General features: G+C 34.3%; 1 pseudogene; it reads left to right on the top strand.

Annotated features, from left to right (window-relative positions):
* LOC107136613 overlaps nucleotides 1-11,963 on the top strand; it is a 37,338-nt pseudogene that overhangs the window by 15,225 nt on the left and 10,150 nt on the right.

The following is an 11,963-nucleotide window of genomic DNA, read 5'->3' as shown; positions in this document are numbered from 1 at the left end:
TGTAAATCAATGGATGTGTAACTGATGTGATTCTGCAATCTGTGTATGGGGTGAAGGTGGGAGTTCATAACCCACTTGAATCAAAGTGTGGAATATGATATGTCAAGAAATTTGTAATGTTTTGAACAACCCACAATAAAAAATTAAAAAAAAAAAAAAAAAGAATCAATCTCATCACCATATCGATCACCTTTTAAAAGGTGACTGGAAGAGTCTAAAATTGTCAAAAGGTTGAGTAAGTGGGGGCCTGGTGGCATACTCCTTAATCCCAGTGATTCAGAGGGTGAGGATGGAAAGTTTGAGGCCAGCCTCAGCAACTTAACAAGACCCTGAATCAAAATTTTAAAAAATTGAAAGAACTGGGGATGTAGTTCAGTGGTAAGACACCCTTCAGTTCAATCCCCAGTCCTCCAGTCTCCCCCCAAAAGGTTAAGTAGTAGTTCACAATTTCCCTACTGCTCTACCCTCAAACACTTACCCCGGGGACTGCAAATTAGGAAAACCCCTATAAACTCGGCATGCAGGATGGGCATGGACCTACCATATGACCCAGCTATACCACGCCTCAATGTTTGCCCTGAAGAAATAGAGTCATCTAACAACAGTGATCATGCATACCAATATTTATAGCAGCACCATTCATAGTAGCCATACTATGGAAACAGACTAGTGTCCATCAACAGATGAATGGATAAAAAAACAATATGTGATATACATGCACAATGGGGTTTTATTCAGACATAAAGAAAAAATAAAATTATGACATTTGCAGGAAAATGTATGAAACTAGAAACCATCCTGTTAAGTAAAACATGTCAACCTCAGAAGGGTCCCGTGTTTTCTCTCATATGTAGAAGCTAGAAAGGAAAAATGGAAAACAAAGGTGAGATATAGATCTCCAAAAAATGAATGGTAGCTCAATAGAGGAAAGGGACCAAGGAAAGTAAGGTTGGGATGGAGGAGAAAAAGAGCTAGGGAGTGTTATTGATCAAATTATATTGTTATCTTTTGTGCATGTATGAATATGTAACAACAAATCTCATTGATATGTACAATTAGAATGCACCAATTGAAAAATGTGGAAAAGAATTTGAGAAAAAAAACATTCACCAGGCTCCAATAACAGCTGCTCTATATAGCTTCCAGATCATGTGATAATGCCAATATACTTCCAATTCCAAAAACAGACAAAAAGTCCAAGCAAAATTATGTGCCAACTTCACATATAAGCCTAGATGCAATACTAATAAAATAATAGAAAATTCAATTTAGGAATGTATTAAATCCAAGAAGTATTTATCTCAACAGAGATGATTTGATCTTGAAAATCTATTAAAGCAATTCATCATGTTATCAAATTAAAGGAGAAAAACAAACACACGAGAGAAAAAAAAAAACTTTGGATAGAATTCAACACCCATTTATGACATAAACTATTAAATAAATAGAATATCCTTGAATATATAACAGCTATCTAATCAAACTGGCAAAAGACATTGCACTTGATGGAATATTTGCTGGATTCCTTTAATATCAGAGACAACAAACACATCTCCATTTCTTCATTCCTAACTTGAATTTTATTGGAATGTTGAAAAAAAGAAAAGAATAAAGAAAGGAAACATTTGTGGATTAAGGAAGAAGAGACAAAATTGTCATTATTCACAAGTAATTAGATTGCATACAAAAATGGAAGAGATTCTGGAAACTGCTGTAATCAGTTGAAGAGTAAAGAATTTTAAGTGGATATTAATGTTCATAGATGATCAAAGGATAAGAATATTAAAGGAAATGAAAAAAAAAATATGAGCAAGGAATTTTCTTACAGGATATCAAGATTTAATTAAAGCGAAAGTAAAGGAGCTAGATAAACAGACCAAAGGATCACAACAGAAAATTGAGATACTAGCTTACATATTTTTTGGACCCAGGTTATACAGAAGAAGGTATATCACGTTAAGAACAATGTAGGCCTCTTACAAATGCTGCTGTACTGATTTCAGGGAGACAATAGATCTCTATCTTACTCTACACACAATAATTAAAATTTTACACTCCTAAGCAAATGTTGCAAAATATCAATATGACTGGACTAGAAAATTTTTTTACATATTAAAACTAAGTAGACGTAAATTCTAAATGTACACATACTACCAAACTTTAAAACTATAGAAAAAAAATTAGAGAGAGTAGAAATAGAAAGCAAAACTTGCAAAGATATTAACACACATAAGTGACAAAAGATGCATGCAAAGAACTCTAAACCTTACTTAGTAAGGGCATATCAACACATTAAAAAATGGGAGGAAGATTTGAATGACCAAATTAGATAACAAGTTATGTGCCAAATATGTATATAAAAATATAATAAACTTCAACATTTACTTGTAAAATGTAAATTAAAACAATAATATAAATCATTTCTCATGTTTCTAATTGGAAAAAAGTTTGTTTTACAGTTAATAATGTGTGTTTTTTGAAACAATTCATGAAAATAAATTTATTTATGTGTGGCTCATGAGATAGTACCTTGTAACTACTATAAAACACAATTTGACAAAATAGCAACATTGAAGATACTTGTTTCTCATATTCTAATGTCTCTTACTTTTGCTTCTACTTATAACATCCTAAACAAACTTTTCCAAAAGTGCTCCTAGGAACACCATTAGAGAAAAAAAAATAGTGAATTTCCCATCATGTGGGTATAGATAAATCAAGCGAATTACTGCTATAAAAGTCTCCATGGTATCTAAAATTAATGAGGCATCTCAACCTGGAATAAACATCAAAAACATAAGTTATACTTTGAAAAACAAATTGCAAATATATATTTAATATTATATAGATTTTGTAGATTAGCAAAGCAACAAAATATTTTCTTTTCTAGTAAAATTACAAAAGTCAAAATATAGCAGAATAATTCTGTTACACTAATAGCTGAGGTGACATCTTATTGTGGTTTTGATTTATATCTTTTCTAATATTCATGGTATTGAGTGTCTTTTCATCTGCTTTTACTAAGAAAAACTGGAAATGGAGAAATGGAGGAAGATAATTAAGTCCCTGTTCCTAGTCTGATACCATTGATTATGTAAAGTGTCCCATGAAGGTGGGGTTCATTCTTTTCATTTCTGTAGATATAGTTCATTAAGTCCATGAGAAAAAGCAGAATATTGGTCAGGATTTGGAAGACAGCTGGCAAGGAAGAATTAGCTGTGTATGTACGTGAGCTGATGTCATACTCAGTGGGCCTGGAGCTACACAAAACATGCTGGCGGAAGAGCCCGTGGTGGGCAAATACTGGCTTGTTTGTGAAAATCTTGGGAACAAACAGAAGTAATAGTAAAGATGTAAATGAGCAAGTGCAGGAGGAGGCTCAGAGAACACTCTAAATCTTCCATTTAATTCATGCTTTCTTCCCTAGGGGTGATTTTGCATGTATGCATAATCAGTAATACATTAAATAATATTTAAAATATAGGACTGAAGGACGAGACATACAGGTTGTTTCCTAACATACATTTGCCTCATTGTTTGTCATGGAAATCATTTTACCATTTTGTGTCTTCAATCCTTTTCATATAACATTTGGGGAATATGATGTGTGATTTATTTTTATTTTTTATTTTTTTACAAGACCATTATACAACTACATTGTTATGGTTTGGATGTGAGGTGTCCCCCAAAAAGTTCACCTGTTAGACAATGCAAGACAATTTGGAGGAGAAATGACTGAGTTATAGCCTTAGCCTAATCAGTGAGTTAATCCCTGAAACGATTAACTGAAGTGGTAAGGGTGGCTGGAGGGGGTGGGAACTGGGGCATGACTTTGGGTATATATTTGTGTCTGGAGAGTGGAGCCTCTCTCTCTCTTGCCTCCTGGTTACCATGATGGGAACTGCTTTCTTCCACCACCCTGTCCCACCATGTTGTTCAGCCTCATCTCAAACCCTGAGGAATGGAGCTGGCCTTCTATGGGCTAAGATCTCTGAAACTGTGATCCCTCAAATAAATCTTTCCTCCTCTATAATTGTTCTGATCAGATCCTTCAGTTACAACAGCTTAAAATGGTGACTAAATCATGTATAAAAATAAAAAGTGGAAAACCCCTTGGAACAACAGAGAACATGGAAGGTATGATATGCTTAACTTGGTAACTAAAAGGGGACATAACAAACTCTAGTTCACGCTCCATAATTCCTTATTATTTCCTCAAGAAGTTTTAAAGAGTGAAATGCCATGTAGAAACTCTAGTGCCAAAGAGACAAAGAATGTCTTCCTGCTTTGTAAAGAGTATTAATAGCAGTTTTGTTTTTGTTTTTTGTTTTTTGTTTTTTTGGTCAGGGAGCCAAATCTAGAACTTATATATTTTAGAGAAACTAAGATTTATATTTGTTAATGTGAAATACTCTCTCAACCATATGTAACAAGGACCGTGGATTGATCAAATAACACCTTATCTGGATATTTAAAAATGATTTTAGGAAATCAAACTATTATTTATTTCAATGTTTTTAGGTCCCCAAATAAAATAACAATTATATTTTTATATTCTGCACATCACATCAATTGCACATCTTATACACACACACATACACACACACACACACACACACATAGAAATAAGCAATCAGCGATATAACATAAATCTGACATATCCAGAGGAAGCAAAAGAACACAGTCCTCCAGTGTTCCAAAACTGACAGGTCTCTGACAATTGATGACAGTAAAGAAATCCTGTTGCCTCCTTCAGGACAAGATGTCTCAATGATACAATTTCATCAGAATCAAAGAAATGTCAGATGTTATTAACATTAACAGAAATCTTAAATATATGGCATGGCAAATTGTGCTAATATCATTCTATTTGATTCATGCTTTTCAAAGACCTAGTTTCTTGGCCTCAATTGATGCTAAAATCTACTATTTAAAAGGATTGTTGGTCTCTGGGTCTTGTCAGAATAAATGAAGTAAGTGGAAATATAAATGGTGATTATTTTACATTGATTTATTGTTCTGCTGCTCATTTGGAAAAAAATACGTTGCTTGCATCATTTGTTATTACAGCCATCAACCTAAATGTTACAATTTCCTAGAAATATAGTATGCAATAAGAATGAAAAGAAGTACTTTCATCATATGTGAGACTGAGTATGTGGCAAAAGATTTCACATAAAGGAGGAGGGTGCTATGGAGTACATTTCTGGGTGTTTTAGTTAGCTTTTTTATTGCTATGACTAAAAGACCTGACAACAATAATTTTAGTGAGGAAAAGTTTATTTGAAGGTGTATAGTTTCAGAGATCTTAGTCCATAGACAGCCAACTCTATTCCTTGCAGCTCAAAGAAAGACAGAACATAATGGCAAAAAGTGTGGCAGAGGGAAGCAATGCACATGATGATCAGAGAGCAGACAGACACTCCACTCACCAGACTCAAAATATATACCCCCAAGGCATGCCTGCAATGTCCCACCTTCTCCAGCCACACCCTATCAGCCATGTGCTATCAGTGGTAACTGAAAGTTAATTTAATTTAAAGTTAATTCCACAGGGAATCAACTCACTGATTGGGTTAATGCTCTCATAACCTGACAATTTCTCCTCTAAACCTCTTTGCATTGTCTCACACTTGAGCTTTTGAGGGATACCTTACATCCCAACCAAGGTGTTAAGGAATTCTTCAATTATATTCAACAAATACTTTGTGTTCCTAATGTGTTCCAGGTATTATTCTAGTTACTGAGGATGTCAGCTAATAACGTTCAGTTTCCTGTCCTAGCAAGTCTTACAATGTATCTGGGAAGACAGAGAATATACATTGAATAAATTAAAGAAATAAGTAAAAATTAGAACAACATATAGGACCAAAAGTGCAAGAGGGGATTGAATAGTTACTTGGAATCAAGCACTCAAGATAGGCATTCAATGAGGGTGACATTTGTGCCAGTATCTAATGGTAGTAAAGAAATTAGCAACATGGGGTGGGTACAGAGCTTCCCTAGCTGAAGGAATGAGCAGTGAAAAGTCCCTGAGACAAGTGTATGGTCAGTGTGTTTAAGAGAGGCAGCAATTCAATTGCTCAAGTGGTAGGAGCAGCGTGAAAAGCAACATGAGCTGAGGGAGAGGAATGCGTGAGGAAGAACCTTGTAGAAGGTGGAGGCCCCTGGCCTCTGAAAGATCTGAGGAGGTTTGCGAAGGATTGAGGAGCTTGTTGAAAAGTTGGGGATCTGGGAAAGACTCTCAACAAGGGCCTCATGAGGTGATTTAAAGGTCAGTAAGAAATATTCTGCATTAGGCACAGATTATGGGACAGGAAGAGGCACAGAGACCAGGGAGGAAGTCCTTGCAGAAGAAGTAATACTTTACACCAGAGGTGCAAAAGATAGGTAATCATGCACTTCATGGGGTTCATGGGGTGGGCCAGGACAAGTGATATTTGGACTCTGATTGAAATAAAATCTCAAATACAAGGTAAAATAAATGATGATATAGGTTGGAACAGAAGACCTAGAAAAACATTTTTATATTATTCCCTCTTGCACAATATTTACTCTTTTTACATTAGGATAATTTTTATTTTTCTTCTCAGTTTGAAAAATCATGACTAATTGGGAGGAAAGATGCGGATTCTCCATCATCCATAAACTTTCAATGATGCCCTTGCATTTGTGGAGCACTGCCTCATTACCCTGAAGCTAGCAGTGGGGTGCAAAATGCATTGAAGCACACTGCATGTCTTCCATAAATGCACATAAAACTTCAGCAGTCAAGAGGATGGAGCTATTAAAGAAAACAATGTGGGTATAAAACAGTTTTGCAGAGATTAAATTTTTTTTTAAGCCAGGAGCTTTTTTCTAAAGGGACAGCTTGGATTTCTGATTAGAGATTAGAAGAAATGATGATTGAAATACTCATTTCAATACCAATAACCTAACGTGTGAATTAGTCCAATTCATATTTAGAAAGAAATCATGATCACACATTTTCTTCAAGTATATAACCGTGTTATAGCCACATTGTTCTGAAATTGGTGGATTTGGCGTGGTTATTTTAACCAATTTGCAGTTTCAATTTTGCATTTTAGTTTTTAATAATTTGCTTTGAAGCTCCTGGAGATAGGAATGAAAGGATGAAAGAATAACCATAAAAAGGGCCAGGAATTATTTTGTGTTAAGAATATATTGATTTCCTCATCTGCCCAACTACTCATTCCTTTAAACTCACTGTTTATCTGGAAGTTATTGAAAATGGCAGGCAGGCATAGACTTTTGATGAATCAATATCCTTCCTTTGAGATCAGCAACTGCTAAGCTGCATTTTCATATATTGCAAGAGAATGCTTTTAGTAGAAGACTTTTGAATGCTCTTTTGACAAATGAATCCAAACATCTTATTCTATCAAGCATGCACTTTTAATAAGAGTATTTCACTCTTATTAAGCAGAAGTAAAGAGCATATTATATCTTCAATTTTTCAGAATTCAGGTTTCTTTCCATTCTTTTGAAGTTATTGAAAATTATAGTATATTTCTTTCCTACTAATAAGCCTTAACGAAACCTGTGAGATCTCAGCATAGGCACAGAAAAGTGAGCTGGACAAAGTTAGTGGAGGAAGGAGGAGGAAGATTGTCTCACACACCTGTGACTTTTAATTTTCTCAGTGGTTGCCTAGAGTTTCAATGTGTTTACAACAAATCTATGGATGCCACTATATCAGATAACACTACACTGCTCTCCTGGCAGTGCAAGTAGCTGGTGATGGAGTATTCTCAGTTCCTCTTTTCTGTCCCTTATTATATTGCTGTAGTTCATGTCACATGTCCATAAAACATAATCAACTAATATATTGTTGCTATTAATAAATAAAACAAACTGTCTTCAAGTATAGTAATCTATAAACCTAACATTTTATTGAAAAAAACAAAATATTTTATCTTCATTTATTCCTTTTCTAATGCTCTTATTTTACTAGAGTTTAGTGCATGACCTCTAAAATTGTCCTTCTCTATGAATAGCTCCTTTTAATAATTTTTGTAAGGCAGCTCTATGGTGGTGATGGATTTTGTCAATTTTCATTTGTATGACAAATATTTCTTGTTAATTTTGAAGGACAATTTCTCTGGATACAGAATTATATGTTGGTATCTTTTTTTTTTCCTTCTGCAGTTTAATTTTTCATTCTATACTCTTCTTACTTAAGGAAAATTGTGATGTAACTCCTACCCTTGACCTCTAATAGGTAAGGGCTCCTCACTCTTACTTCTCAGCCTAACTTATTTCCAAGATTTTTCTCTTTGTCTAGGATCTTCTTCAGTTTTAATACAATATACCAAAGTATAAATTTTCTTTTTCCTTTTTCCCTTTTGTCTCCTTCTGGTCTATACATTGCAGATAGGTTACATTTTTTTGTAATGACCCAACATTTCTTGTATATTCTGTTCCACTATTTGTAAGAAAAAAATTAAAAAAAAAAAAAAACTCTGCAGTTGGGAGAAATTTCTATTAGGCTTTCTTGAAAATTAGTGATTTCTTTAATTTTGTTAAATTCAATAAACCCATCAATGCATTCTTTATTTCTATTAGATTATTTCTGTTTGTGGGATTTCCTTTTAATTCTTCTTGAAGCTTCTGTCTCTCTGGTGACATTTCCATCTGCTGTTGCATATTGTTCATTTTTTCCATTCGAGTTCTCAGCATTTGATTAGAAATTTCTTAAAAATTCCCAGTTTGATAATTTCAAATTCTCTGCCACATCTGATGCATTCATTGTCTCATTGGATTGTGGTTTTCCTCTTAGCATGCCTTGAGATTTTTTTCCTTGAAAGCCATTCATGATGTACTGGGTAAAAGAAACTGAAGAAAAATAGGCCTTTCCTGTGAGGTTTTAATTTATGTGCCTAAAAGTCACCTGAATCTTACCATTTGCTATTGTTTTGGTGTCATAGGCTAAACTTATTTTGTCTTCCTTTGTCTTGTTTGTGTGTGTGTGTGTGTGAAGGGGTCTCACTTTTTGTTTTTGCATTTCTGTAGTGTCTGAGGATTGCCATAATTTCACCTGTCATCTGTTATGATCTCAGAGTCCTATGGAGGTGGTAATAATCACTATGGAGTAAGTATTTTTAATGAATCCTATGATTGGATCTGTCTTTTAGCAAGTGGTGTTCCTAGGTTGACCTTCACAAATGCTTTTCAATTCTGGTCTCTCCCCAAGTGAGGCAGGAAGGCTTAAGGGATCTAGAGAAGAGTACTTTGTTCTCCAGGTCTGTTGGCTTTTGATAAACCCTGAAGATATTTTGCTAAGTGAAATAAGCCACACACAGGAGACAAACCTATATGTGATCTAAAAGAGTCAGACTATGGAAGAAAGTAGAATGATGTCTAACATGACTGGCCAAAGGAATGTAGCTCATGATTGAAAGGAACACAGCTTCAACTACACAAGCTGCAAGTCTCTGCAATACTCTATTGTATGCTTAAAAACGTAGGTTGCTAGCGCATAGGTTAAATTGTCTTGCTTTTTTCTTTTACAGTGTTGAAGATCTAACCCAGGGTCTCATGCCTGCTAGGCAAGGGCACTGCAACTGACCTATGTTCTCAGCCCTTTGCATAATGATTATACCATAAAAAGAGAGATAGTGAACTTTTAAAGGTGATGGTGATTTTAAGACATTGTATATGGTGACAGGTTCATAGGTGTGCATACTCTAAGTCCATCAAAAATTACACATTAAATATTGTTTGCATGTCCTTCACTCATATCTTAACAAAAATTAAAATAAAATAAAGGAGTGGGAGAAAAATCAAACATGAAAAATGTAAGCATATGTTATGTAGAATTCAGAAGGTGTTTAAACAAATGTAAGCTTCTTGCCTTCCTTGTGATTTCTCATGAAGTGAATTAGAGACTGTCTGCAGCAGAAAGAAAGATACATGAAGAAATGCTGGATCCTGAGCTTTACTCAGGTTCTCAGTTGCTTTTCTTCTCAGAAATAATGCCTGGAATTCCACAGCTTGTCATTGTGCAGGAATCCTTTAAATATTATTTTTCCTGGGGAAGGGTGTGTGTGTGTGTGTGTGTGTGTGTGTGTGTGTGTGTGTATTTCCTGGAGTACAATACATACATACATATTTTTTCCCCAGTTTATATCTTGAGTTCACTATGTAAGAGTAGAAGTCCATATGTCCCAAAACTTTGCTTCCCACGCCCCCCAACATGTTGGGGGCCTTTCCTTAATTACTTAATAAATAAGTGAACTCTCTAACACCAAAAGAAATTGTTAGATTGGGGTTGTTCTGGGGGAATATTTGCAAAAAAAAAAAAAAAATTAAAAAATCCTGAGGTGCTAATGACTGTGCTCTGACAAACTTCAGTAATTGTTAGAAGAAAATAAAATTTCAAAATGAGAACAACTGGAGAATCCCATATCAGTAGGTATGGAGTGACAATTACAATCATTATCACAACATGGGATTGTTTTTAGGTAATGCAAAAATTGTCTCTGAAAGCAACAAGCTTTGTGAATCTCAGTATACATTCAAGTACAGCATGGACATATGTGGTTGAAATAATCTATTAGATGAAGAATTTTAAGCCATAAAGTAAGAAATGAAAGCAATCTATAATTAAAGTAGAAACAAAACAGCTCTGTAAAAATGAGGACAGTTTCGTCTAGGATCAGCTTTTGTACAAAGGCATGATAAAAAAATTTAATAAAAAAATAGAAACACTTCCCACGGTCCTTTAGCTTTTCTCAAATGTGATATTGCAATTGCCGTGGATTGTGGGGTAGTCCTGCAAACATGATTGTGAGTGAAGCCAAATATTCCGCAGAACCATGGGATAAAGTGAATCCTTTTCAACATGCTCCTTTTCTCAACCTCACTGCCATGGGTTTTTCTTTTATCATCATGGTTTTATTTTGTTCCTTCTTTTTCAATTTCATTTCTTAACAGTGTTTTTCAAAGTAACAGAAAACCTTAACACTCTTTCACTGACTCTTTAACTTCAGGAGCTGTGGGGTTTAGCTTTGGTTTTACTTTCTGATAAAATCAAATGGGGCAACACTCCAGGATGGAGCTCCCACAAGCTGATCCACTGAAGAAGATACAGTCTTTTATTTATTATATTTTATTTTATTTTTTGAGGGAGAGAGAGAGACTGAGAGAATTTTTTTAATATTTATTTTTCAGTTTTCGATGGACACAACATCTTTATTTTATTTTTATGTGGTGCTGAGGATCCAACCCTGCATCCTGCGCATGCCAGGCAAGCACATTTCTGCTTGAGCCACATCCCTAGCCTCAGATACAGTCTTTTAGACATGCACTGTCCCTGGGGATGGTGTAAGTGGATTTCAAAATTAGTTCTTTATTAACTGACCACGTTAGAACTTGGGATCTATCTTCCTAGTGTCTTAAAAGTTTGTTTTGTTTTGTTTATTTCATATTTTTGGCCCAAGCAATATAATTATCTCCAATAGGCAACTCACAGAAGAGGCTACTATCTTGAATAAATATTCATAAGATTGTTTTCTTATATAACACTGGAATATTTTAAAATCTTTTTAGGATATAAGCAAGTTAAAAATCTTCAATTGAAAAAATAACAATAGTATGAGTTTCTAATAGAGAAAAAAATAAACAGTTCTTTTTATTTAGTTTATACCCAAAGACTGTTATGTGTATCTCAACCACTGTTTAAATATGTAAATTAAGTATACCAGAAATTCTGCCCATCTCTCTATTTATATATTATCTATTTCCTAAGATAATTTTATTTCATTATAAGGTGATCATATAGAGAACATATAAATAAAATGAAATATTCATTATAAATGCCAATCAAGAAAGAAGTAGTATTAAACATCTCAAAAGCTAAGGAATAAAAATGTTACTTTTATATGATGCTGTTTTTTTTTTTTTTTAATAATTTTTCAGTTTTCCGCAGACACAACATCTTT

The sequence above is a fragment of the Marmota marmota genome, unplaced genomic scaffold, assembly GCF_001458135.2.
Source record: "Marmota marmota marmota unplaced genomic scaffold, marMar, whole genome shotgun sequence".
NCBI classification, from domain to species: domain Eukaryota; kingdom Metazoa; phylum Chordata; class Mammalia; order Rodentia; family Sciuridae; genus Marmota; species Marmota marmota.
The sequence above is the reverse complement of the archived record's forward strand: the minus strand, read 5'-3'. Positions and strand labels throughout refer to the sequence as shown.